Raw genomic sequence first — 25,976 nt, 5'->3', positions numbered from 1 at the left:
AAAAGTCTTGTTCCTCTTGTCACCGAACTTCGCTATTTCCCATTATATCTAACTTAAACCTATCCATTTCCCTTTTTAAATTTTCTAACCTACCTTCCCGATGAAGGGATCTGACATTCTACGCTCCGATCCATAGAACGCCAGTTTTCTTTCTTCTGATAACGACGTCCTCTTGAGTAGTCCCCGCTCGGAGATCCGAATGGGGGACTATTTGACCTCCGGAATATTTTACCCAAGAGGACGCCATCATCATTTAATCATACAGTAAAGCTGCATGCCCTCGGGAAAAATTACGGCTCTAGTTTCCCCTTGCTTTCAGCCGTTCGCAGTACCAGCAGAGCAAGACCGTTTTCGTTAGTGTTACAGGGCCAGATCAGTCAGACTGTTGCCCCTGCAACTACCGAAAAGGCTGCTGCCCCTCTTCAGGAACCACACGTTTGTCTGGCCTCTCAACAGATACTCCTCCGTTGTGGTTGCACCTACTGTACGGCTATCTGTATCGCTGAGGCACGCAAGCCTCCTCGCCAACGGCAAGGTCTATGGTTCATGGGGGGTGGCGGAGGGGAGATTAGATTAGCTAGTAATTAAATAGAGATAATGGTTTTAATTGGGACAAAGCATGGAATCCGGCTCTTGGGTAATTAAAATGTAGAGAAGTCGTCATGGTGTCACCACCGCCGAACATACATTGATAAGTGAATTGAATGTCAGTGCGCCCTCGCCACGGGAGGTGCATGTGTAAGCATATTTCTTTCCCACTGACCAGCGTCTGCGACCCGCATGCGCAGTATAGCTGCAGTGGAGCACATAAGGCCACGCTTGGCATCTTGTCGTCAAACTCCTGTCTGGCCGGACATGGGGATTGCATCCTTCCACCATCCACCAAATCTACAAATCCCTCATCCATGGTATCCTATGCATGCCAGCATTGCCTGGATCTCTGCCCCCCCTATCTTTATAAGGTCCACCAAATCCTCGAACGCCACGTGCTCCGCCTTGCCTACTGTATCCTCCTTCCTTCCCCCACACGACTACTGTATGACTTCATACCCTTCCGCCACCTTCTCTTTTCCTCCAACATCTCCGCATCCTTTGCACTGTCTGCAGGTTCGATACCTCTCACCCTCTGATTTCCTCCTTCCTCTCCACCCCTCGCCCTCTTCTCCCATCTCTCCCTTCTTCCCTACTCTCTCTGTGCCTCTGGCAGGTCCTCTCAGTATGCTCATAGTATTCAGTGTGCTACGTCAGAGTTGTGTTTGGTTTTGTTCTGCCGTGAGTCAAGAGCTGTGATTTTAATTGTGTGCTGGTCTTGTACATAGTGTTACTGTCAGTGATTGTTATGTGGTACACCGTTCTTCAATACTCTTGTGTTCTGGTCATACTTCGCTCTGTGTTATTCGATTGTCCCCGTGTGTGGTTTTTTTGTGTGTGCTCCTTTCTTACTGTTTTTATCTCCATTTTACAAACGCCCCCTTTTTGTCTGTTCTGTTCCATACTGTTCCTCACTTTTATATCTATGTACGCCATATTTTCTCCATTCTGTTATTATTAATGTCTTCTTTGTATAGTTACTGTCTTTAGGCTGAAGAGCAGCGCATATGCTGCTGCCAGCCCACCCTAGATGGGACATTGAAAGACAATAAAGGGAAAAAAAAAGAAAGCTTGTCGTCAGCCTTGTGACTCACTTTGAGGACGGCCAGACGACACGCAGCCGAAATATCAATGGAGGAAGTTTCATTTGCATGGCTGCATGACCGAAATTTAATGGACTATGAAGCGGAAATTTACATGAAACCTGTGGAAAATAATGGCAGATCGAACGTTATTTTAAGGAATTATCCATCAGTTTCTCTGTAAATCTTGAGACATGTGACACATCTCCAATGATTACGCAGTGCAGTGCAGATTGAAACACAACAGTATTTCACGTAAGAGGTTATCATATGACAGAGGGTTGGGGTGGGGAGTGGGGGGTGGGGGGCGTGAACGAGGCAGGAGAGAGCGACTTTAAAGGTATTTCTCTAAGGCAACGACTATGTGCCTTTGTTCCAGAAACGTCAACAAACGAATACACAATTCACGGTTAAAAACGGTAACAAGGAGGGTACTTAGTCTGCGCAGCAACGAGATAAGTGATGCCTGTATAATTGTGTTAGTAAATTCGTTGTGCCGCACAGAGGAGCGTGTTTCTTTCCTTCTTTTCCTTCCAATATCTCTTCGTGCCTTAAGTGCGTTTCTTTCTTTTTTTAGTTTTCTCAACCGTGTAGAGTATCGATGTGTTTTACTGACAAATTTCTGATTTTAATTGTGATTACTGATTTTCTTCTAACTTGAAAGATATCTTTATGTATGGTAATTTCTTTGAGCTCTCCGTTAGACTGTGTTAAAATAATTTTCCGTTCTTCATTGATAAAAAATTCAGCATTTCATTTGTGAGCCAAATGTTATTCATTCTACGTAAGTACTCATAAAACAAAAATCGCCATTTTCTATTCGTATCTGTGGTCGTAATTCTGCGTCGGCTATATTTCCTTGTATTTATTCTACAGTAAAACTCCATTTTCGCATTTTAGTTCTAGAATTTTTCCTTGATTATTTTACTTTTTTGTTTCCAGATGTTTTTGTGATTTAGATTTGCCAGCAGTTATCATAGTGTCAGACACATAAGGTCCTTCTTTTACAGTTACTTTGTTGATCGTAATTTTATCTTTTGTGATATCATACTCATTTTGTATTGTATCTGTTCCACGTGAGTTTGACGTTCCACCTTGCTTTTTCTTTTGTTTTCCGATGTAACCATAAAACTTCAACAATTTCACATAAGTATTGTAATTTGTCCACCTATAAGATATTCCCAAATCTAGCCATTAAAGGTTTATTGTTTAATACTGATTAGCCGGCCGAAGTGGCCGTGCGGTTAAAGGCGCTGCAGTCTGGAACCGCAAGACCGCTACGGTCGCAGGTTCGAATCCTGCCTCGGGCATGGATGTTTGTGATGTCCTTAGGTTAGTTAGGTTTAACTAGTTCTAAGTTCTAGGGGACTAATGACCTCAGCAGTTGAGTCCCATAGTGCTCAGAGCCATTTGAACCATTAATACTGACTGATTCCGTTCATGTACTGTATCTATTGTATGGAACGATTAATTCCAATGGAATTTCGCATAAAATGTCATTCCGAAGGTAATGTACAAATCTTTACTTAATTCTTGATTGTAGGGGCTGCCCTGTGAAATAAGAAAACTGAGCAAATGGATCAACAATGACCTTGTATGGGTGACATGGAACGACTGCCCCGAACAAACGTAACTAACAATAACGAACAAAATGAGAAAAAAAGGGTAGCATCTTTGATTAGTAATCATAACGTCCTCTGTCCGTGTACGAAACCCGCAACCGCTTAAACTTTGAATGAAAAATCATCAGCAGCGACAGCCGGAGGCTTCCTGCATTAGAATTGTCCTTCCGCAGCTCGTATCCTGTACCAAATCATTCACTTCCCACATCTACTTCTCTTCCTAGAACATGTTCAGATCTAATACATTAATCAGACATTCAGAACCCATTTTCCTATCCAGAATCCAGTTTCCTATACACTAATAACCAATGCAGATGCCTTGCTGCGCCGCTACATCCACATTCCACCCTCCATGCACTTTCATGCCTTCCATCCTCTCCTTAAGCAACTATCACTCCCCAACTTGAAATCTGTCCCGAGATATAGCCCTCTTTCCAGACCTAATCACAACGCTCTGCCTCACACCATCCTCCCATTTTCCCTTTCCCCTTCATCAAACTTGCTGACATCTAGATGCTACCTGCTGTTTTACGGGACCTCATAGTCGTACTCATCATTGCATCTTCATCATGACCAAATTTGTATGTGTCACTTCGTATCACCATTACACAATACCATCATTCACATTCATCACTGTTTACACTGAAGAGCCAAAGAAACTGGTATAGGCATGTGTATTCAAGTACAGAGATATGTAAACAGGCAGAATACGGCACTGCCGTCGGCAAGCCTATATAAGACAAAAAGTGTCTAGAGGTGATGTTAAATCGCTTACTGCTGCTACAAGGCCAGGTTATCAAGATTTAAGTGAGTCTGAACGTTGTGTTGTAGTCGGTGCACGAGTCATGGAACACAGCATCTCCGAGGTGGCGATGAACTGAGGATTTTCCCGTACGACCATTTCATGAGTGTACCATGAATATCAGGAATCGGGTAAAGCATCAAATGTTCGACGTCGTTGCTGCCGAAAAACGATCCTGCAAGAACAGGACCAATGACGACAGGAGAGAATCGTACAGCGTGACAGAAGTACAGCCCTTCCGCCAATAGCTGCAGATAACAATGCTGGGCCGTCAACAAGTGTCAGCGTGCGAACCATTCAACGAAAAATCATACATACGGGCCTTCGGAGCCGAAGATCCACTCGTGTACTCCTGATGACTGCACACACGCCTCTCCTGGACCCTACAACACCGACATTAGATAGTTGATGACCGGAAACATGTCACCTGGTGGGACGAGTCTCGTTTCAAATTGTATAGAGCAAATGGACTTGTACAGTTATGAAGACAACCTCATGAATCTATAGATCCTCTATGTCAGCGGGGGACTGTTCCAGCTGGTACAGATTCTGTAATGAGGTGGAGCGTGTGCAGTTGAAGTTATATGGACCCACTGATACGTCTAGATATGTCTCTGACAGGTGACACATTGCAACGTCCCCTGTGAACAATTATACATGACTGTGTTTAAACTGACACACAATATTTTTAGCGCAACGCAATCTGACTTTCAATAATCCCTAGAAAATAATGGCCCTGACTAACATTAAACCATACCTTTCACAAATCACTTACCTCACAAAAATCTTCGTTACTCGAACTACTGCAATACAGCGAGCGCCACTACTGCCAGCTAAATAAAAGATTCAAACTACTGAAGGCACTAACTACTGATATGCACAGTTAGCAAAAGAAAGATTTTGATAGACAACAAACAATGTATTTACCTTAATAGTGTTCCAAAGTCATAATATGTGTAGCAGTTCATGACATCCAGTCTTACAAATGTATTGTCTCTGATGGACACACGTCCAAATCATCGGCTCTCAAATTTCCGCCATCTTTCTCCCCACATACACCACTGCTGGCGGATCACCTCCAACTGCGCAACGCTACGCGCTGTTAACAGCCGACTACCCAACGCTACAATGGCGAGTATTACAACAATGCCAACCAACCACAGACTGCACACAGCACAGCCAGTGATTTTCATACAGAGCGCTACATGGCGTTACTAATAAGAAAACCTAAATAGCCTACTTACGCCCATGCTCCCCATAAAAAATTTTACAAATTGTTTTGGGCAGTGGCCAATAATGATTTGATAAAATTTTTCATAATTACAATAACAAAGATATCAAATGCACACACTTATTGATACAATGTGGGTCAAAAGCTAAAATTTTCTCACAGTCCATAAAGACAGTCCTGATCATTCATCACAGTAAAATTGCAGTGTTTTTTTTTTCTCAAAGTCTGAGAAGTAAAAGAGAATGCACATGGAAGTAGTGGATTTCCATGCAATCTTGAAGAAGTAGTGTTGTCCTTCCAACAGAAATACAGTGATGACTCTTGACATGCAGACAGTAATGGGCCACAACAGAGCAAACCCACAGCAGAGTCAGTCGAAGTTTTGAAGAATATTGGTTGGTAGGTCATCACAGAGCAGACCCACTGTAGTCCTGGTAGAGGTTATGTTATTGGTGGGGCACCATAGGCACAGACCTACTGCAGTCCTTGTAGAAGTAATGGTACTAGTGAGTCATCAAAGGTGTAGACCCACTGTAGTCCTTGTAGAGATGGCTAGCAGCCATCCATTGCAACTGTGCAGGTGCACAATCACCATAGAAGAGTCTTGTGGACAATATAGCAAGTCCATGAACCATCACTTGTGCACTCACAAAAATGTTTTTTGGAATGTCCTTAGAACCAGCAATGCTGTTATCCAGTCCCTTGCTGAGTTATTAACACACGTGCAAACACTATCAGTCCCTACTTCTCACATAATGTCCATATACTATGACCAACAGAAACGTTTGCAGTGAAATGTATGCTTACAAGTTACTTAATTTGATAAACTGGTGTCAATTACAATTTTATAACGTGAGAATACAATTACAGAGATACAGAAAACATCATTAAAAACATAATAATACAGATAACATTTGTAGTAATACAGGCTTTACATTAGAATAGAAATAAACATATACATCAGTGTCACAGGAATTATGACGTAAGTAACTATATAAAATAATGAGAATAGTTTTCGAAACATTAATTTCACATATGAGCATTGAAACAGAACAGAATTAATGATGTCTTAATATCTTTACAAAGTAAATAACATATTATTAATGCAAATTATATTTGAGGATAACAGTATTACTCATCATAGTGAATGTAGCTTAGTACTAGAAAAAATCTACAACATAAATCTTAGTAGCTAAACACATAAAGACAGGAAAAAGACAAATACACAAGGGTACATAAACACATAGCGGAATAATACAAAAGGACAGACAGGGTTCGTTTTCAGTGTAAGATTTGGTACTGCAGTCCAACCCAAGACTTCATTCCATAGATCTTTCCTCTTATTTCAACATTTGTTTCCACCAAAAAAATCCTATCCAAGCATGCTTTCTGTATTTATATGTTCATATATTCCTTACCTCATTATTTATTTTCCATTATCTTACCTCATCATTTATTTCCATAAAAATCCTACCTAAACCTGTTGTCCCTAAACCCTACTTTTTTGTTCATATCCTCTTTCAAACTTCTTTTTTGGCCAAACCATTTTCTTATAGCTTCTCAATGCATTTCTTCCAATTCATCACAACTCGTTCTCTCATATAGCCTACCCTATCTTAAGCTAACTAGTGAGCTCAGATGCATAAACTAAGGGACGAGGCAATGCAGCAGCACAAAACAAATTAACATAAACAGCAATGAAAAAAATTCAAATTGGCAAAACAAGCAGCAGTAAACGTAATAACTTATATCTAAACATGACAAACCCACAAGCAGAAAAAATAGTACACTAAAGACAACAATGCAGATAAGGGAAATGTATAATCACATTTTAATGTCTATGTAATTAAAGTGGTGCACCACAAAAACTAATTCTACAAAAAATTACCAAGTACTTGAAAAGAAAATTATATATGCAGTTACTGTTATTAGTCCCTTCTTATTCTTCTTTCCATTCCAAGAGCTCCTTTTTCGAAGAATGTGGATCATGAAATTATTATTTAATAGATCTGTTGACAGAAAGTTTTCACATTAGCAAATGCATTTAATTTTATTTTATAAAACCAATGCTGTAACACAGCTGGAAACCAGATATCAAATGAAATAAGCTACTATCTAAAGCAAAGCATAAAAATATCATTCAATAGTCATGTGGCATTTCATAAGTTAGTAGAAATTCTCTCAACTCTCGTAGAAAGACACTTGTCATAATCAGGTGTGCAGATGTAAGAATATTTCCCATCAGTTCATAAGCATTTCAGTAAGTAGCACTAAGTACAATATGTTTGCAAGTAATGAGCGTGTGGTATTTGCGATGCTTTCTACAAAGGACTGTCAATAGCGAGGATAATGGCCTCTTTTCTTTCTCTACCTGTGCCTCTGAAAGGCAAACACTAATGGCTTTTTTCCAGGCGACTGTCGCACAGCTGGGTGCTTACAGTGACCTACCTTCCTTACCGAAATATTTACGACATCAGTTTCCGCTACAGTGACAGTTTGATACCAATAAAAATTCACAGGTCGAAAATTACGGTAGAAATGTGTAGAAACGAAATCTCATGAATAGAAGTGTTTATATACATTCACGCATGTACACACGTTTCATAATTCTTAAAGTACGATTCTTGGTTTCCAACATCCTTTTTCTCAAATCAGAGTCCCTAACCACTGCTCATTATTCCTTACCTTATTACCCATATACATATTCGTCGACACTTCTTCGATATTTCATCATAATAAATACGTATCATAATAAACATACCTCAACAGCATAATATACACTGTCGTCATAAAAATAACACCATAACACCTCAGACAAATCTCAAAAACGTCGTAGCTTTCTGCAATAATTTCAAAACAAAAAAAAATTCTCTGCTTATTTCAATAGTGTCATCTACCTCAAACGTACCTTAAAAATCATGATCCCATACCAAATTTATCATTCAAAGCTCTCATAGTATCACACTGGTTCCAAAAAAATATGAACAGTTCATAAAGTACAGACAAAATACACTCCTGGAAATTGAAATAAGAACACCGTGAATTCATTGTCCCAGGAAGGGGAAACTTTATTGACACATTCCTGGGGTCAGATACATCACATGATCACACTGACAGAACCACAGGCACATAGACACAGGCAACAGAGCATGCACAATGTCAGCACTAGTACAGTGTATATCCACCTTTCGCAGCAATGCAGGCTGCTATTCTCCCATGGAGACGATCGTAGAGATGCTGGATGTAGTCCTGTGGAACGGCTTGCCATGCCATTTCCACCTGGCGCCTCAGTTGGACCAGTGTTCATGCTGGACGTGCAGACCGCGTGAGACGACGCTTCATCCAGTCCCAAACATGCTCAATGGGGGACAGATCCGGAGATCTTGCTGGCCAGGGTAGTTGACTTACACCTTCTAGAGCACGTTGGGTGGCACGGGATACATGCGGACGTGCATTGTCCTGTTGGAACAGCAAGTTCCCTTGCCGGTCTAGGAATGGTAGAACGATGGGTTCGATGACGGTTTGGATGTACCGTGCACTATTCAGTGTCCCCTCGACGATCACCAGTGGTGTACGGCCAGTGTAGGAGATCGCTCCCCACACCATGATGCCGGGTGTTGGCCCTGTGTGCCTCGGTCGTATGCAGTCCTGATTGTGGCGCTCACCTGCACGGCGCCAAACACGCAAACGACCATCATTGGCACCAAGGCAGAAGCGACTCTCATCGCTGAAGACGACATGTCTCCATTGGTCCCTCCATTCACGCCTGTCGCGACACCACTGGAGGCGGGCTGCACGATGTTGGGGCGTGAGCGGAAGACGGCCTAACGGTGTGCGGGACTGTAGCCCAGCTTCATGGAGACGGTTGCGAATGGTCCTCGCCGATACCCCAGGAGCAACAGTGTCCCTAATTTGCTGGGAAGTGGCGGTGCGGTCCCCTACGGCACTGCGTAGGATCCTACGGTCTTGGCGTGCATCCGTGCGTCGCTGCGGTCCGGTCCCAGGTTGACGGGCACGTGCACCTTCCGCCGACCACTGGCGACAACATCGATGTACTGTGGAGACTTCACGCCCCACGTGTTGAGCAATTCGGCGGTACGTCCACCCGGCCTCCCGCATGCCCACTATACGCCCTCGCTCAAAGTCCGTCAACTGCACATACGGTTCACGTCCACGCTGTCGCGGCATGCTACCAGTGTTAAAGACTGCGATGGAGCTCCGTATGCCACGGCAAACTGGCTGACACTGACGGCGGCGGTGCACAAATGCTGCGCAGCTAGCGCCATTCGACGGCCAACACCGCGGTTCCTGGTGTGTCCGCTGTGCCGTGTGTGTGATCATTGCTTGTACAGCCCTCTCGCAGTGTCCGGAGCAAGTATGGTGGGTCTGACACACCGGTGTCAATGTGTTCTTTTTTCCATTTCCAGGAGTGTACAATTTCATAAGTGTGAAGTTATCCAACTGTGTAATTACGTTAACGTCTGTCACTGATGTAGTAAAAAAAAAATGTTTGTCTCTCTCAGTTAAATGATCAGATAGCTGTGTAATTTATATGTTAGAGAAATATGGTACCGATGTGTAAAGCTGTATAAGTAAATACCATATTAGCTAGGGCTCCTTGTGCTTGCCAAACACATGGTACACAAAGTAAGCATGTAGCCCCCTGAGGATTAATGTAATTATACCCTCAGGTGTTACAGAATACAGCAATGGAATGAAATTATCACGGAAAACTTTCTTTGTAATTCAAAAATCTTTAAAAATAAATGTTTTAAGTACAAAATTAATCACTCAAATGCGTGTCCTGTAGCGCTAAATTGCGGGTCTTGTTGTAACATAATCTCTGTCATTACTTAAGGGGATAAAATGTGCCAAGTGTCGTCATTATCGTCGTCTGTAAGCAAAGTTCTGTGGAAGTCAATGTACTTACCTCGTAATAAACAAAAGCGAAATGCTATGCGTATAGATATCGTAGTTGTTACGTACAGTACCATGATCAAGAAAGTACTACACTGTAACGTATTGTTGTGCTACAAAAAAAAGTCTGTCTTATTGTAGCTATACCACAAAGTTACTACTAAAACATGTTTTACTTTCCAGAAGAATTCAGAAAAACTGTGCAGATATAAAGCAGATACAGCACAAAAGCAACAATGTAAATTGTGTCACACATTAGTAGCTTCATGTTGTAATTGTGTAGCTGTCAAAGAAACCAAATGCTAAGTCATCTTTAATCCCACAGAAAGTACTTCAAATAAAGAATGTCTTTTCAAGTAAACCAAAATGTTGCATGAAAATCTCATTAGCAGTGCTGGTATATGTTCTAAGTATGTGAGCCTTATAGTCGTTACATGATCGTGCAACTAACAAGCAAGAATGTACAAATAACAACATTGTGTCGTCTGTTCACTATAACAATGCATTCGTAATTTGTGTTTAAACACGTCCTCTTGGTTCTTGACTGGATATTCAACTTTAAAACATTGTTGCATGTTAACAGTTTCTCAGTGACAAATTGTACTAGTAGTGTGAAGTGAAAAGTTTTATGGCAAAGACTAAGTTAAAAACACAGATTATCTTTCAATAAACGGTTTTACATGTGAAATGTGGTGTAAACCTTTACTCTTCCTAGTACGCAGAGTTTCAACTTAAAAGCAATTATCATGTTGTATACTTCGGTAAGGAATGCTAAACTTTTTCTCAAGGTTAGTGTCTACGTTATCTTTCTCGGAGCCAGCCCGCGCAGGTGGCTGCCTGCGGTGTGAGTCATTGTCTGCTATGTCTTTGTTGGCGTGCGTCGTTATTGGGATTAGGAGACCTAACTTCTACAAATTCACCTTGCCGAGAGGGCCCGGTCCTGTTTGAGTCCCGCCAGTTTTGATGAAATTCGGGTCTGTCGTTACGATCATATCGTCTGTCGTCATGTCGGTAGATTCCATAGTTTGTTGCTTGTCGATCACGTGGTGGAGAATTTCTCCCTGAATCGTAACTGCACGCTGGACCGTTGCGTCTATTCTGTCTCCCTTGATAATAATTATTTTGGTTCCCATATTGCCTGTTTCTCTGATTGTCTCTGTGATAGTCACTACCACGGAGAGGTGATCTTTCCCTGTAATTATTACTACTCTGCCAATGGTTGTCATACGGGTGGTGTCTGTTTTGCTCACGATTTGTGTTGTGAGAATAGCCTTGTCGTGTCCAGTTATTATTTCTTTCATCGCGGAATTGCGACGGATGTGACCTGTAATTGTTGTGTTCCTGTTTTCGCGTTCCGCGATTGTCAGTGTCAATTTCTAATTCTTGTAAGAGTCCCTGTAAAGCTTCAATGTCGTCTTTGCAACGTCCTGGCAAAATAATATGTCGTAATGTTCAGGTAATTTGATTAAGCAAATGCGGATGAGTTTTGAGGGGCTGTATGGGTTTGACAGGTACTGATTCTTGTGCAACATGTCTTCAAAATATTTCACAAGACTGGAAAATTCAGATTGTTCGAAATGTTTCATCATGATGATGCTATGTTTTACTCGGTCTTGTGTGGCTTGAGACCAATATGCTGAGAGGAAGGCATGGTAAAATTCTACTTCACTGTGGCAATCGTGAATGACCGATCGCATTCCTACAGCTGGTTCATTCTCTAAGTAGCCACACATAAATTCTAATCTGTGCTCTAATGACCAGTTGGGAGGAAAACAATGAGAGAATTGATGGAGCCACCCTTGTGGATGAATGTCGTTGCCAGAATTATTAAATGTTTTGAATTTACGTGTAGTAATGAGCAGCTTATAGTCAAAATCATCATGTCGGCGAGTCGCATGTCGGTCATTGTTACGTCGTTTCGGCGGTTCCATTTCAAAATTCGGTGCACCTTGCCAATTTCTTTCATAATTTCCGAAATGAGCTTTGTTATTATTTTGTGGCTGTTCCGTATTTCTAAGTCCCTCCTCCGATGTTCGAGCGCGAGTGTCCTCTGAAATATGTAATTTTTGTATTACTTGTGCCAACTGATCTTGTACTTCCCGGATTTCTCTTTTGTGTTGCGTATTAATTTGATTCTGATTTTGTTTGAATTTCTTAATTTGTTCATACTCTTCTGTGTCAGTGATGGCTACAGGTCTTGTGTCATTCAGATAATCATCTACCTTTGTAGATAAGTTAGTGAACTGATCCGGAAGTTCGGCTACTTTCTCCGATAGTGTACTTATTTCCTCAGTGTGTTTTTCTGAACCAAGTTTCAGAGTGTCCATTTGTGTTGAAATCGTATCTACAGTGTCCTTTAAGTTTTCCTGAGTTTTTGCAAGTTGCGTAACCGAATCGGTAGATGCAACTGAGTCAATTTTAGCTTGCAAGGTCTCAAGATTTTCATGAATAATAGTTTGCAGTTCTTTTATGGCTGCTTCGTGATTCTCTAATGTATTTTCATACCGCGAAAAAATAGGTTGGAAATGCTCACAAATTTGTGTTTTTACGTCATTACAGACTTTTTGACATTTCGATTCGATTTTATGTAACTCACTAGTTAAATCTTCACGTGTTTGTTCAAGCGTGGTGTGAAGATTTTGTTCCATTGCGTCTAACTGTTGCTGTGTTTGTCTCTGGTGTTGTTCCATTGTGTCTAACTTTTGAATATTTTGTTCTATTGTGTCTAACTTTTGAAGATTTTGTTCCATTGTGTTTAACTTTTGTAGCCTTTGTCCCATTTGTTGCATTAACTGTAATAACAATGCACTAGTGTCTGAAACATGTTCCTCACTGCTTTTCGCCAGTGCATTTGAACCGGCAATATTCGCATTTTGAAAAGCAGAAAGTGTGTCTTGACTTATTTGAGAAAACGGCGAGGACGCAAAACCTGAATCTACAGTATTTGCAAGATTGCGTCCTGTCATTTCGGAATCCTCAGGCGAGCTGTTGCCGACCGATCGATCGATAATGCTTCCCTGTTCACTATTTGTTTCACTGTCTACGCTATTATTTGCCGCCCGGTCCATTTCCCTATGCACAGTTACCAAATTACTACTTTGAAATTCTGTTAATTCACTACACGGTGGTGCAGATAAGCTACGCTCGTCGTCACTATTATTTTTCATTTTACTTTGGAGCCTAGTGTTACGTTTTTCACACGCCATTATTGTCACAATATTTCACACGATAACACAGAAAAGCACAATTTGAAGAGAAAAATAAGAAAACACATAAACATAGCACTGAAAATAATATCTACTTAATTGCAAGCGCAGCTGCGAAATACTTGGTGCAAATCTACATGCATGCCACAACTGTTTTACTGAACAACAATGAAAAACTACAACTACGAAGGAAATTCTCACTATAATTACGTGCTAGCAATAAACAATAGCTACACTAATTACACAAACTACCAGAAAAAATCAGAAGATTCCAGTGAGGTATCCTCGGCTAAGGGTCGACTTATGCAACGTCCCCTTTGAACAATTATACATGACTGTGTTTAAACTGACACACAATATTTTTAGCGCAACGCAATCTGACTTTCAATAATCCCTAGAAAATAATGGCCCTGACTAACATTAAACTATACCTTTCATAAATCACTTACCTCACAAAAATCTTCGTTACTCGAACTACTGCAATACAGCGAGTGCCACTACTGCCAGCTAAATAAAAGATTCAAACTACTAAAGGCACTAACTACTGATAGGCACAGTTAGCAAAAGAAAGATTTTGATAGAGAACAAACAATGTATTTACCTTAATAGTGTTCAAAAGTCATTATAAATATAGCAGTTCATGACATACAGCCTTACAAATGTATTGTCTCTGATGGACACACGTCCAGATCATCGGCTCTCAAATTTCCGCCATCTCTCTCCCCACATCCACCATTGCTGGCGGATCACCTCCAACTGCGCAACGCTACGCGCTGTTAACAGCCAACTACCCAACGCTACAATGGCGAGTATTACAACAATGCCAACCAGCCACAGACTGCACACAGCACAGCCAGTGATTTTCATACAGAGCGCTACGTGGCGTTACCAATAAGAAAACCTAAATAGCCCACTTGCAACGTACGTAAGCATACTGTATGATCACCTGCATCGATTCATGTTCATTGAGCATTCCAACTGACTGGGCAATTCTAGCAGGTCAATGCGACACTTTACACGTCCAGAATTGCTACAGAGTGCCTCTAGGTTGTTTGGTTGGTTTGGGGAAGGAGACCAGACAGCGAGGTCATTGGTCTCATCGGATTAGGGAAGGATGGGGAAGGAAGTCGGCCGTGCCCTTTCAAAGGAACCATCCCGGCATTTGCCTGAAGCGATTTAGGGAAATCACGTGCCTCTAGGAAAACTCTTCTGAGTTGAAACTCTTCCGGTGGCCGCCGGTCTCCTCAGACATGAACATTATTGAAACATCAGGGCCGCCTTGCAACGTGCTGTTTAGAAGAGATCTCCGCCCCTCGTATTCGTACGGAGGCCGCGCGGTCTGAGGCGTCGTGGACGGCCCGCGCTGCTCCTCCCGTCGGAGGTTCGAGTCCTCCCTCTGGCATGGGTGTGTGTGTTGTCCTTAGCATAAGTTAGTTCAAGTTAGATTAAGTAGTGTGTAAGCTTAGGGACCGATGAACTCAGCAGTTTGGTCCCATAACAGCTCACCACAAATTTTCATTTTTTACTCTTATGGATTTATGGACAGCCCTAGAGGAGTCATGGTGTCAGTTCCCTGCAGCACTACTTCAGACTTTAGTCGAGTCCATTTCACGTCCTGTTGCGGTACTCCTCCGTGCTCGCGGGGGCCCGACACGATATTACGCAGGTGTACCAGTTTCTTTGGCTCTTCAGTGTATTTTAACTATAATATTAAATCATCAAACGAGTTCATGAGCCCTCAATATTTTCCCTCTGTTTGTATTTCACAGAATTCTCGTTTATCTTCGCTTGTTTTTATGTAAAAACCGTCAATGTCGTCCACCTATGTATATTTTACAAAATTATCCGTTATTTTCTCTTTACATTTTTTAACAACCTTTAAATACGATTTGGCTGAAGAGTGGATTTTATCCACCGGAAGCCCGCCCCGTTGTGGGGAATTGCAATAACATTAAAGAAAACAGGAAACAACCCAGATTTTAAGTTTTAGAATGAAATCAGTAATTACTTTTTATTTTTTGAACATATGTTAATTTCTGGATAGCTTTAAACTCCCAGAAGATGAATAGATTTTTAATACGGTTAAACTTTAAAAAAAAATCTTGATTCATTATATACAACTGGGAATACATTAAAGAGCTGTACTTTTAAATGAATTTCTTTTGCATAATTATCTGTACAATATACAGGCATCAACAACCTTCAGGATAGCTTTGTATCGTGTGTACAAGTTGAATCATCCGAGTGAATTATGACTCGTGTTATTTTTATGTGTTATAATTTTTCGCAGTGCAGCGGAATCAGAGGTATATCAAGCTTTTGTGACAACTTCTGTCGTTTGCATTTAATCTCTTAATGTAGTAGCTAGTAAATCTATTTTCTTTTTCTTCTATTCTAGAGGCTGAAGTTGACTACTGCATATCCGGAAACGATGTTTCTACTCAAGAAACTTCGCAATCAAGACAAGTAAATAAAAGTTATTATTAATTTTAACGCTTAAAATATTTTCTTGCTTCGATATGGTAAATTTTTTATTTTTTTATCTCTAGTTAGCTATTTTAACTGCAAAATTCAAGCGACCACTGCAAATAGATGTATACACTTAAAACAAAAAATGTTTAAAATGAAATTGAGGGAATCTAAACAAAAATTTTCGTGTTAAAAGAATTTCGTATTAAGCAATACATGCGATCTCAACTAATTATATTAGACCACATTGATTATTTTTCTTGTAGGTATGTACTGTACATTGAAACACTGTATGCAGCATGCTACCGTTTTTTGCAGAAACTTTATTGTTTTTCGTACCGTGTTTGCAAGCATCAAATTCTTGACAAATTTTTCGATATCGTTCGTAGTTCTATTCACTTTGTCATACTAATGCGCATCCAAATAGCTGGTCGTACAAAATGTTTTGCATTTCTGTTTCAAAGGGGAAAGGAACAGCAGTGTTGATTCTACTCAAATTCGCCGTCGTATACAGCAGTGATATCTCTCAAACTCCGAATGATATTCGAAACATCTTCGTCGGTCATAATCGGAGCTCTACGCACATCATTACCGCTTGCATGAAATTCTTCCATTGATACTGTAGGGCAGTGTAATAATGTACAATTTTTACAATTTCTGAGCCATTTCACATAAAAATTAGTTTACAGTGCGTCTATTTGAAAACAAACGCACGAAGCGTTGTGGTGACTAAATCCACTGATTTCGGCACACAGTTCAACAGCTTCGACTCACCCATTACGGAATGCGAAAAGTTACTTCAGTTTTGACAATGGCGGTGCCCAAAGATAGTATTAATACAGTAACAGAAACAACAATTATTTACGTTGCTTGGCGTAACGAAAAAAGAATAAAAGATTTTGGAGACGTCGCGACTGCAGAAAAGAGATGTATATCTTTGTCCAAGGAGCTAAATATTTTCGTGTTAAGCGATTTGCGTTTCACGTTAAAAGAGAAAAATATGCATGAAGTTAAATGCTATTTTGTTGGTACCATAGCAACATTTCGTGTTTCCAGATTTTTCATGTTAAGCATTGTCATGTATTGCGTTTTTCGTCGTAATTGTAGTAAAGTGCGTAATGTATTTGCTTTACTCCGAACTGTTAAGCCCTCCTAAGCAGAACGTATGTTTGCTGGGAACTCTCCGTCTAGCGGAGGAATGTGTTGCCTGGAACCTTTTTCTACATTACGAGCCAGCGCTAGGAGCAGGGTAGGTCTGCTTGGCAGTACACACACACACACACACACACACACACACACACACCCGTGCGAGTTTGGAATGTCCGCTGTCCGAGAGATTACGGGTCAGGAATGTTTAATATCAGGTTTGCTGCCGCGCTTTAAATCCGATGGAACAGCTTGAAATTATTACTCATTAAGTTATTCTTTAGCGCGGGGTCAGGCGGCTCTCTCACAAAACAATTAAAAAAATGAAAGCTATAGATGAACGAAATTAACTGTTCTGCAAATTTACGTAACCTGCAGCTGTTTTACTTCATTAAAAGGGCAAACTGAGCGAAATATCGACCTCAGTACGCCAGAAGGGCCAGAGCCCGGACTTTACCAGGGATGACTTAAATATTTGCCAGAGGACAGGCACTAATTAGCACATTGTTCTCAGACCGTCCCTCCGTATCCCCGTATGGCTTCAGAGACAACGCGCCGCGGTCCAGTCTAACCGTTCAGCGGAGCCAGATGTTGACGAGGTTGAATGATTTATGGCAAAGTGTAGATTCGTTATTAATAGCAAGGAGAGGGACATTCCAGCTTCTTTTCTGCTACGCAAAAGATTTCACCGAAACTATTGTGTGCATTCCATTCTCCCGGAAAACATCTTGTATTGATTGTGGTAGAAGGATGTATCGAGATAACACATTCTTCCGGAAAACATCTTGTATTGATTGTGGTAGAAGGATGTATCGAGATAACACACAAGCCTAGACGACAGAAGGTCAAGAGCACTCGTAATTTGTTCGTCTGAAGTCAACACACTGAAGTAAACTGTAAAACCATAGAGCGAACTCTTAAGTTTTGCCTGCATTGTCAACAAACTATTCTGTCACGTTATGTTAGTAAAATTTGTTCACCTGGAGAAGATTAAAATCGAAACTAGGTTAAAATAATAATTAAAAAAATTACGCTTTTAGGTGGTTTTAAGATGTCTTTTCTGAGCTATTTCTAAAATGTACGACGCAGCCAGCAAAAAGTGTTTCTGTCTTGTGTTTCTGAAGAAATCTCAACTACAGCTAGTTTCTTCTCTATGTGTCTTGTAATAAAACGTTTTGAAAAACTTGAATTTTCACTACGATGTGTAGCTGACAGCATTATGTTGGGTCGGAGTCTCTCCAATTATCGATTTTATTTTTCATGTTTTTCAACAGTATATCAATTTCTTGGGTAATCTGGACGGCACCCGCTGTGGAAATTTCTGTGATCCGAGGAGGTCGACTGAGTGTGTTAAGACACGAAGGAAGTACAGACATTGGCTGCGAATGGCAGTGATTTAAATCAATGAGGAAAGTTGAAAATTGGAGCTGGGCTTGCATTCGGTCCGGGTCTCCTGCTTATTAGTCATATGCTCAGACCACTAAGCCATCCAGAGACAGGGGTCAGCACAGGTGCACGGACTACCCGAGCACGAATCCCGGCAGACCCAAATACTCAACTTATGCGTACACTACTAAAGTAGTGCCCCTTACCCATAATTCTCATTACTCGCGGTATTTCGCCGATTTCCGTAACAGTTCGAACCTGGTGTGTATCCGCGCTGAAGAGATCATTGGCCGTCCTCCCCTCAGTTATATGCATTCCCTAGGAATTTCCTAGGCATTCAGACGTTCTAGGGTAATCTGTGTATGTGCACTGCCACTGTGTCTTAGTGGTCAGCGCATCTCCTTAGTAAGTAGGAGACGCGGGTTCAGATCCCGGTCCGACACAAATTTACAACTTAACCGTTGATTTAAATCAATGCCCTCTCGTAGCCTGTGTCTGTAATTCCTTTGTGTCATAATTCATAGTGGCTGATGGGTCGAAATGATGTCTGTTCTTTCGGACATGTCCTTTGACATGTCCTTGTCCATGGCAGACATGTTCGAGAACAGACATACCTGTATATGACTATATTAAATTTCACTGCCTTGTAAACTTCCGCAAGCCTTGATTGCTAACAGATACTGAAGATTATTTGAATTAATCCTTGGATAAACAGTCCCCATCAAATTTCAGACTTGTACGCGTATGTACTTTACAAGAATTTCGAATACAAGGAATTCACTGTTTACTGTACGTGAAGAAGCTGGTCACCGAAGATTAAAAAATGAAGACTTCTCATCCTCGCACTTCTAGGACTGAAAAGAAATTTTTCTATGTAGCCGTTTTTCATATCTGCGTACTTTTTCCAGCGTTTTTCAAGTGAGTCGATTCCGGGCCTAAAATGTAATGTCGCTAGGTCTCCAAAATACACATCCGCAGCAGCCACTATTTCATTGAACTCAACAAGTTTTCCAGCTACAATCCCTTCTGGTATCCGCATAGGCAGAAATAGGAGTATGCCAAATATGTTGAACAGGGTAGTTTTTCCGTGTGCATTATTTGACGTAGGATGATTATTTTATTCCCTTTGAAATCCAGTTCTGTTCTAGTGTATTTCATCTATATACTAGGACACGAAGCCTTTTATTCGCAAGTTGTTTTACCCTTAGCAGTGTAGAGTGTGGGGACAGTTCATTTTCATCCCCAAAGATGTTGGCCTCTCTCAGAGTGGCAGAAACACCTGGCGTCCTCTTATTTCTCGAATACATGCAAATCTCTGTGTCCCCCTCCCAGGTTTTACGCTGCAACCGCTCCTTCTAGTACCAAAGATATCTTCGATATCGTATCGCCTGTGCTGTTGAACTGTCCCTTCTTCCAATTACTATTTTCGACGTGTTACTTTCCTCGCTCATTCTGTGGAATCCTCATCATTTCTTAACCTTCGTAACGAGGTAGGCTCAAACCTGTGCCTAATTCCAGGTGCTTGCTGACACCCAGCGGCTCTGCAACTACAATCCGGGCCCTGGAGCAATAACCGGCGATTCGAGACACTTCAGAGGCGTTTGGGAGACACATATGTGACCTTAGCAGCAAGAAGACCTGCGTTGTCATGTATAATAACTCATCGTCTGTCGAGCTTGGTGTGTTGCGACAGGTAGACTTTGAATCAGCGTCCACTATGTTGGTTGCCACCGCGAGGTCGCCATGCTGACGGAACCGCCAGAAGCAACCCGGCAGCACCTGGCTCAGTCCTCGAGCCACTGGATCCGAGTTAGACCCTGGTCCTCCGCTCACTATTTCTGGGGCCACAAGCTGGCTCGTTCCAGAGGCAGTTACGAGAACAGAGCTGCCATCACCTGACGCAGTGACGAAGGAAAATTATGCGTCACTACTAAGCAGATTCAGAAGGATGTAGGCTGCAGTAGGCACTGGGAGATGAAGAGGCTTGCTCAGGAAGAGTAGCATGGAGAGCTACATCAAACCAGTCTCAGGACTGAAGACCAACAACAACAACAACTACAACAACGAAGGTAGTTGCTGAGCCGTATGGACGACAGTGCTGACACCAGCGAAACATCGCCAACCAGCGCCAGACTGTGTTCACCGACCGCCTCCTGTGGGTGTTGTATCTATGCTTGTCCAATCAGAGGTCAATAAAATCTTTTTCATCTCTTGCTATCTTCATTTTCTGCAGTTACTCTTCTCCTCCACCAGACAACCACTGGCCCACACATAGTACATCCCTTTACACCTTATTAGGACACTAAATTTTCAGCACCCTTTGTAATATCATATCCTAGTTGCGGTGCGCCGTTTATCCTTCTTTACGATATATCCACAGTCAGTGACTGAACGTAGGTCAACATCTAGGCTGTGATCTAGAGCATTTTTGATGTTCACAAGAAACAATAGATTTAATGTTTCCAAATCCAATGTTCTGTCCGGCAGGGTTGTTCTTATCAATTATTCTGTCAGTCATCTCCTTAGAACCTATCCTTCGTAGAATCAGTGCCTCAATACTAGGATTACATCTTGGTGCACAACTATTCCGGGGACTGATGACCATAGATGTTAAGTCCCATAGTGCTCACAGCCATTTGAACTATTCCGGGTTCGAATCTAAGTCCAGCGCACATTTTCATTGTTTTACACTGATTCCATCTAAAGTCACGATGCAGTTGATGTCATAAGTTCCTTCCGTTTCCTTTCCTTTCTCCTCTCTCCACAGTTTACATGACATGTATCACAGCTGCGGAGTCCGCGTTATATCTGTTCTTTCGGACATATCGAAAGAATAGAAAACACACTTTCCTATAATTGATCAGTCTCTATCGGCAATGAACCCACGGCCTTTAGCAAGGACGCACATGTAAGTTCGACCTGGAGCGTGAATCTATAATTAGCGAGCATGGAAGAGATGGGCGGGGGGGGGGGGGGGGCGTGGAGAGATCGTCTGCACGCATTCTGCGATAACACTGTGTTCGGAAGGCGCAGCAGTTACTAAACATGAGATCCTGGGTTCGAGTCCCGGTTCAACACACATTTTAACTTGTCTCCGCTGATTCCACGTAAAGCCTCGATCCAGTTGATATCATTAGTTCCTTCCCTTTCCTTTCCTTTCTCCACCGTCTACCTTCAATTTACGTAATACTTACTTGGCTGTGAGACGTGAGAATGAATACACGCAAGGGACGTGCATTGTCGGACCTACGTGAGGAGCAGTTTTTGCTAGCGAGGCGCCAAGTGCATGACGAATGTGGGCAAATGCGAGAGGTTTGAATAACATCGAGATCCTGCCCCATAAATGGTCATTGTGAATCAATGTGTGCCTGCAATATTACATGGTGCAGTGGGAGGACTGTAGACGATAACGACGAAAACAGCTTAACATCTGCAACAAATTGTGAAGTTGTTTCACTTTCGTTCACCTTAGGAACTTTGTGACAGTAACAGTCGTAGCGAATTTTATTTTACTAGTAAGTGTTATAAGTGAAAACTGTAGGTACCTGATCCTCTCATTGTCTTTGTCACCTACTTAGTCATTGTCACCTACACAGGGTCCCATTCCTTTACAGTTACTGAATACCCGCGTATCGTAGTTTGAATAGTTAAAAGAAAAGTATTGAAAGATTGTCAGTGACAGTTTTCTTTTCTGAGAGATAGCTGATAAAAATTAATATTAATGCCTCAATAACTGAACAGTGTTGCTAAATAATATTTAAAGTCAAAGTCATTCTTGCTAGATGAGTGAAAACAAAGTAAGTAACGCAACATAAAATGAAAGTAATTCGGGTAACTTCAAATCCAAGAAAATAATAAATTATATTCACATATTTCACATCTGCTTCTATTATAATGATGCTATTCTGTACTGGCATGGTTCGTATTTCGGCGTTGTCAATTTGTTGAGAGCCATCAGTTGGTTATGTGATGCAGTGAATGTTCGTAGCAATTACGCTCTACTCAATGTACGAAGCTTTACATATCCAGAAAACTTGTCCACGTAGGTGAATATTAATCCGAAGTTACGTAGATTATTGTTGTAACATAGGAACTATCTCCAGTAAACAACTGACTTTTCAACAACGAGTTCATAATATCTCATACAAATTAACATATCTGAGTATTATCCATTGCTTTCTTTGTTCATTGTTATTTCGTAACGTATTCTGTTGTAAGAAACGTATGTCAACCTTCTATTGCCACACATGCAGCCAAACGGTTACGTATTCGTTGCTGTCTGCATTATCGATCAGATATTGGACAGACAGTGCAAAATTGGGCTGGCAATTGTTTTATTTAGTTATTGCATTACTCGCTTAGTTTCGTTGTGAGCTATTTGAGTCATGTGGTAACCGTTTTTGTTTCGTATTTTTCGTGGTCTGTGTCTCTGTTGTAAGTAATAAACAAAATCCATGTGAGTAGAAAATGCTGGAGTAGAATAGATTGTTCTTTAGGACGATTTGTTGCACACTTCTCTCCACTAACTGATCAAATTGTGTCTTCAGAGACGATAGGCTTATTGAAAATCAAATTAATTAGGTGCACGTGTTCGATCATATTGTCGAATTAAGAGGGGGGTGGGGGGTGGGGAGCTTACACCAACCATGTAGAGTTTTTCGGAACTAGAGAGCTTCTAACATTCTGCGTGGTGTCTGTTTGTTCTATTTCGTGTCTCCCTACCACTTTCGCGCAACGACGCTCTGAGCGTGTTTTTTAGGGAATTGATTAGTTTGAACCTGGGACCTGTTGCTGGTAAGGAGACGCCATACCACACATGACATGGAGAATTCAGAAGAGTTCAGTGAGACTAGCGATGATATAACCAAATACTTAATGATTTCAGCGTCAGCTCCACTGCACTCCCTGTAAAAGAATCTTAATACTAACTAAATTTAGTGGAAGGGGTTCAAGGCGTTCCTATTTTTAGTTAGCTGGTAAAATAACGTCGGAAAAGCAGTTAAGTTTACCACTGGAAATTTTATTCTACTCACAAAACATTGTTTATAAATTGCACTATTGATAAAAGGAAATGTTTTAATACAGGATGGTAAAAACCAACTGCGTTCAACAAAAAACAACGTGAACGAATATTCCCATAAAGGGTTTCCAAGTTCTACAATGGATCGAAGGATGACCTATGCCATATCACATCTATAGTCTAGGTTTAAATTAAGTTTCACAAAAGAGAAAACCATCAAAATGGTCTACAGTGACCCTCAATTATCTTTAATTATTTATCTAACTTGTCGTAAATTACAATGGCTGATGTGGCTTCTCAATAGCTATATAAAAGAAAAATCATCGCGTTTCAGATTTTTACTTCAAGTGGCAAATGTGAACACCATGAGCTTTAATTGACGATCGACACTAGTATTACGCAAAAAGGGTGTAACAGATGAGACTTCTGCAGTTCTGAGTGAAGCTTTATGCGCTGTTATGCGGCATCGCATGCGTTCATTACCTTGTCAGTGTTCGTCAGGGAGCAGCGGGCAGCACAGCTTCGCTCACCTCGCCGTCTCGGAAGTAACTCCTACCTAACTTCTCCTTACTACAATTCTGCCTATCCAATGAGAAACGTTATACTTTTCGTGGTGGGGCAATGTTTTTTAAAGTTTGCAACGTAACAGAGACGCGAAAAAGTCTCACGCTAAATCTTGCTGCTGGTGTGGTCCTTTTAATGTTATCGTAAGATCTATACTGTTGTTCTGGAGGGCTCTAGCTTTTAACATGGGCTGGGGGGTGGTCCTGACCTAACAGAGACGCGAAAAAGTCTCACGCTAAAACTTGCGGGAGGTGTGGTCCTAGCGGTTAGCTGGCGACGTGGGTGTCCGTCCGTCCCTCATCATAGGGCCTTCCAGCTTAACACGGTTCTGCTCTCAGCTTCTGTTCTCGTTTCTCCCCTCGGAACTGCGTCTGTCTCACGGTGGGAAGGTATGACATGCATTTAGGCATTCTTGTGTTAGTCTGTGGTATTCCATTTGCTCACTCGTTACTCGTATTACATTGGTTAATTTAATGTCACTATTTATTCGGAGCTATGTGACATACTACTGGATTTGCTTATCATGTCAGGGTTTTCATGCAAGGTGTTGGATTTGCCTGACACCTTACATATCACCACCCTTCTAACTTAATTTTTGTACTGAAGTTAGGCAATGATTGAATCGTTGTCTAAGCCAGTCAAAAATTATTCCTTTATCTAAATTTTGTTGCTTACTGTTCAGCCACGTTATCCTGGTTCTATGCCAGTTTGTATTACTAATTTATATTTTTATATTATTCCACATTATTCTCAAAAATGACAAGAGAAGAATATTTTTATGCTATTATGAATTTTTAATTATTTTCTTTCTTTATTTAAGTGTGAAGTTTGTTTTTTAAGAATTTTGTTATCGAAAGTGAGGAGTCTTTCACATCGATTTTCTTAGAAATATATATTTTTTTTATAAATGTAGTAATTAAGTAAAATCTATTCCTAACAGATTTTCTAAATATCATGTACAAGCAAAATGTTTTGTTTCTAGACACTCATTTCAACAATGTTACACTAACAAATAAGCATTATTTCCAAGAATTGCTTTGACAAAGAAATATACATACACAAGTATTGAGATATTATTCTAACAAATGGTACAAATGTTAAAAAAAAGGGAAAACATCCAACAAGATAAATTTTATTCTTTGTTTTTATAAGGAGAAAATAAGTAGAATATAGTTGTTTTTTTGTTTTTATGAGGAGGAAATAAGTGGCATATAGTTTTAGTGTTTATTATGCCTTGCTTTTGTTCTTTATATACTGTCCATTTCAGAACTAATGACTTATTTTTATCGATAGTCTATTTTTTACTTAAGTCCATAGGCAATGACTGTTATTTTGTACTTTATTAGCTGTCTGGTGTGCTTAACTTATTTAGTTTTTCACACATTTCTTTTGCACAATTCCTACATCACATAATTTGATTTCACACATTCACACAATCCTATGAATGTCTAAGCATGAGGTTGGCGAATGTTTTTGCACGAAGGTGATGGACTTGAGCGAGATGGATGTGGGCAACTATTTGATATACAGCTTCGTTCGTTGTTTCTTGTTTGCTTTGCAAGCGTGTGTTGCTGTTGTGGAGGTCCCATAATGGAATGGAGCTGTGAGTGCAGAATCTCGTGGTCTACTGGCTTTGTATGTGTGAAAGTCATCGTTATGTGTCGCTGAAAGCGGTCGTTTTTCGTTGTAATACTTCGCAGACGACTAGTTTACAATGGGATAGGGATCTGGGAAGGTATGTCGTCTATTCTTCACCCATCTTCTTTCTTGGTCTCAATCTTGCGAATCTTCAACTTCTGTTCTTCCTGCTTTTTCTCTGCTTCTTACTTGCTTCTTGGTTCTTCTCTGGGCAGGATATGGAAGTATTTATTGATAACTAGTCGCTTTGAAGTTCTCCTCTTAGTAACAGTTTGATAAATTGTTTGGGAGTGTCATTTTTA

Source organism: Schistocerca nitens, chromosome 5 (assembly GCF_023898315.1).
Source record: "Schistocerca nitens isolate TAMUIC-IGC-003100 chromosome 5, iqSchNite1.1, whole genome shotgun sequence".
Lineage (NCBI taxonomy): Eukaryota > Metazoa > Arthropoda > Insecta > Orthoptera > Acrididae > Schistocerca > Schistocerca nitens.
The sequence above is the reverse complement of the archived record's forward strand: the minus strand, read 5'-3'. Positions refer to the sequence as shown.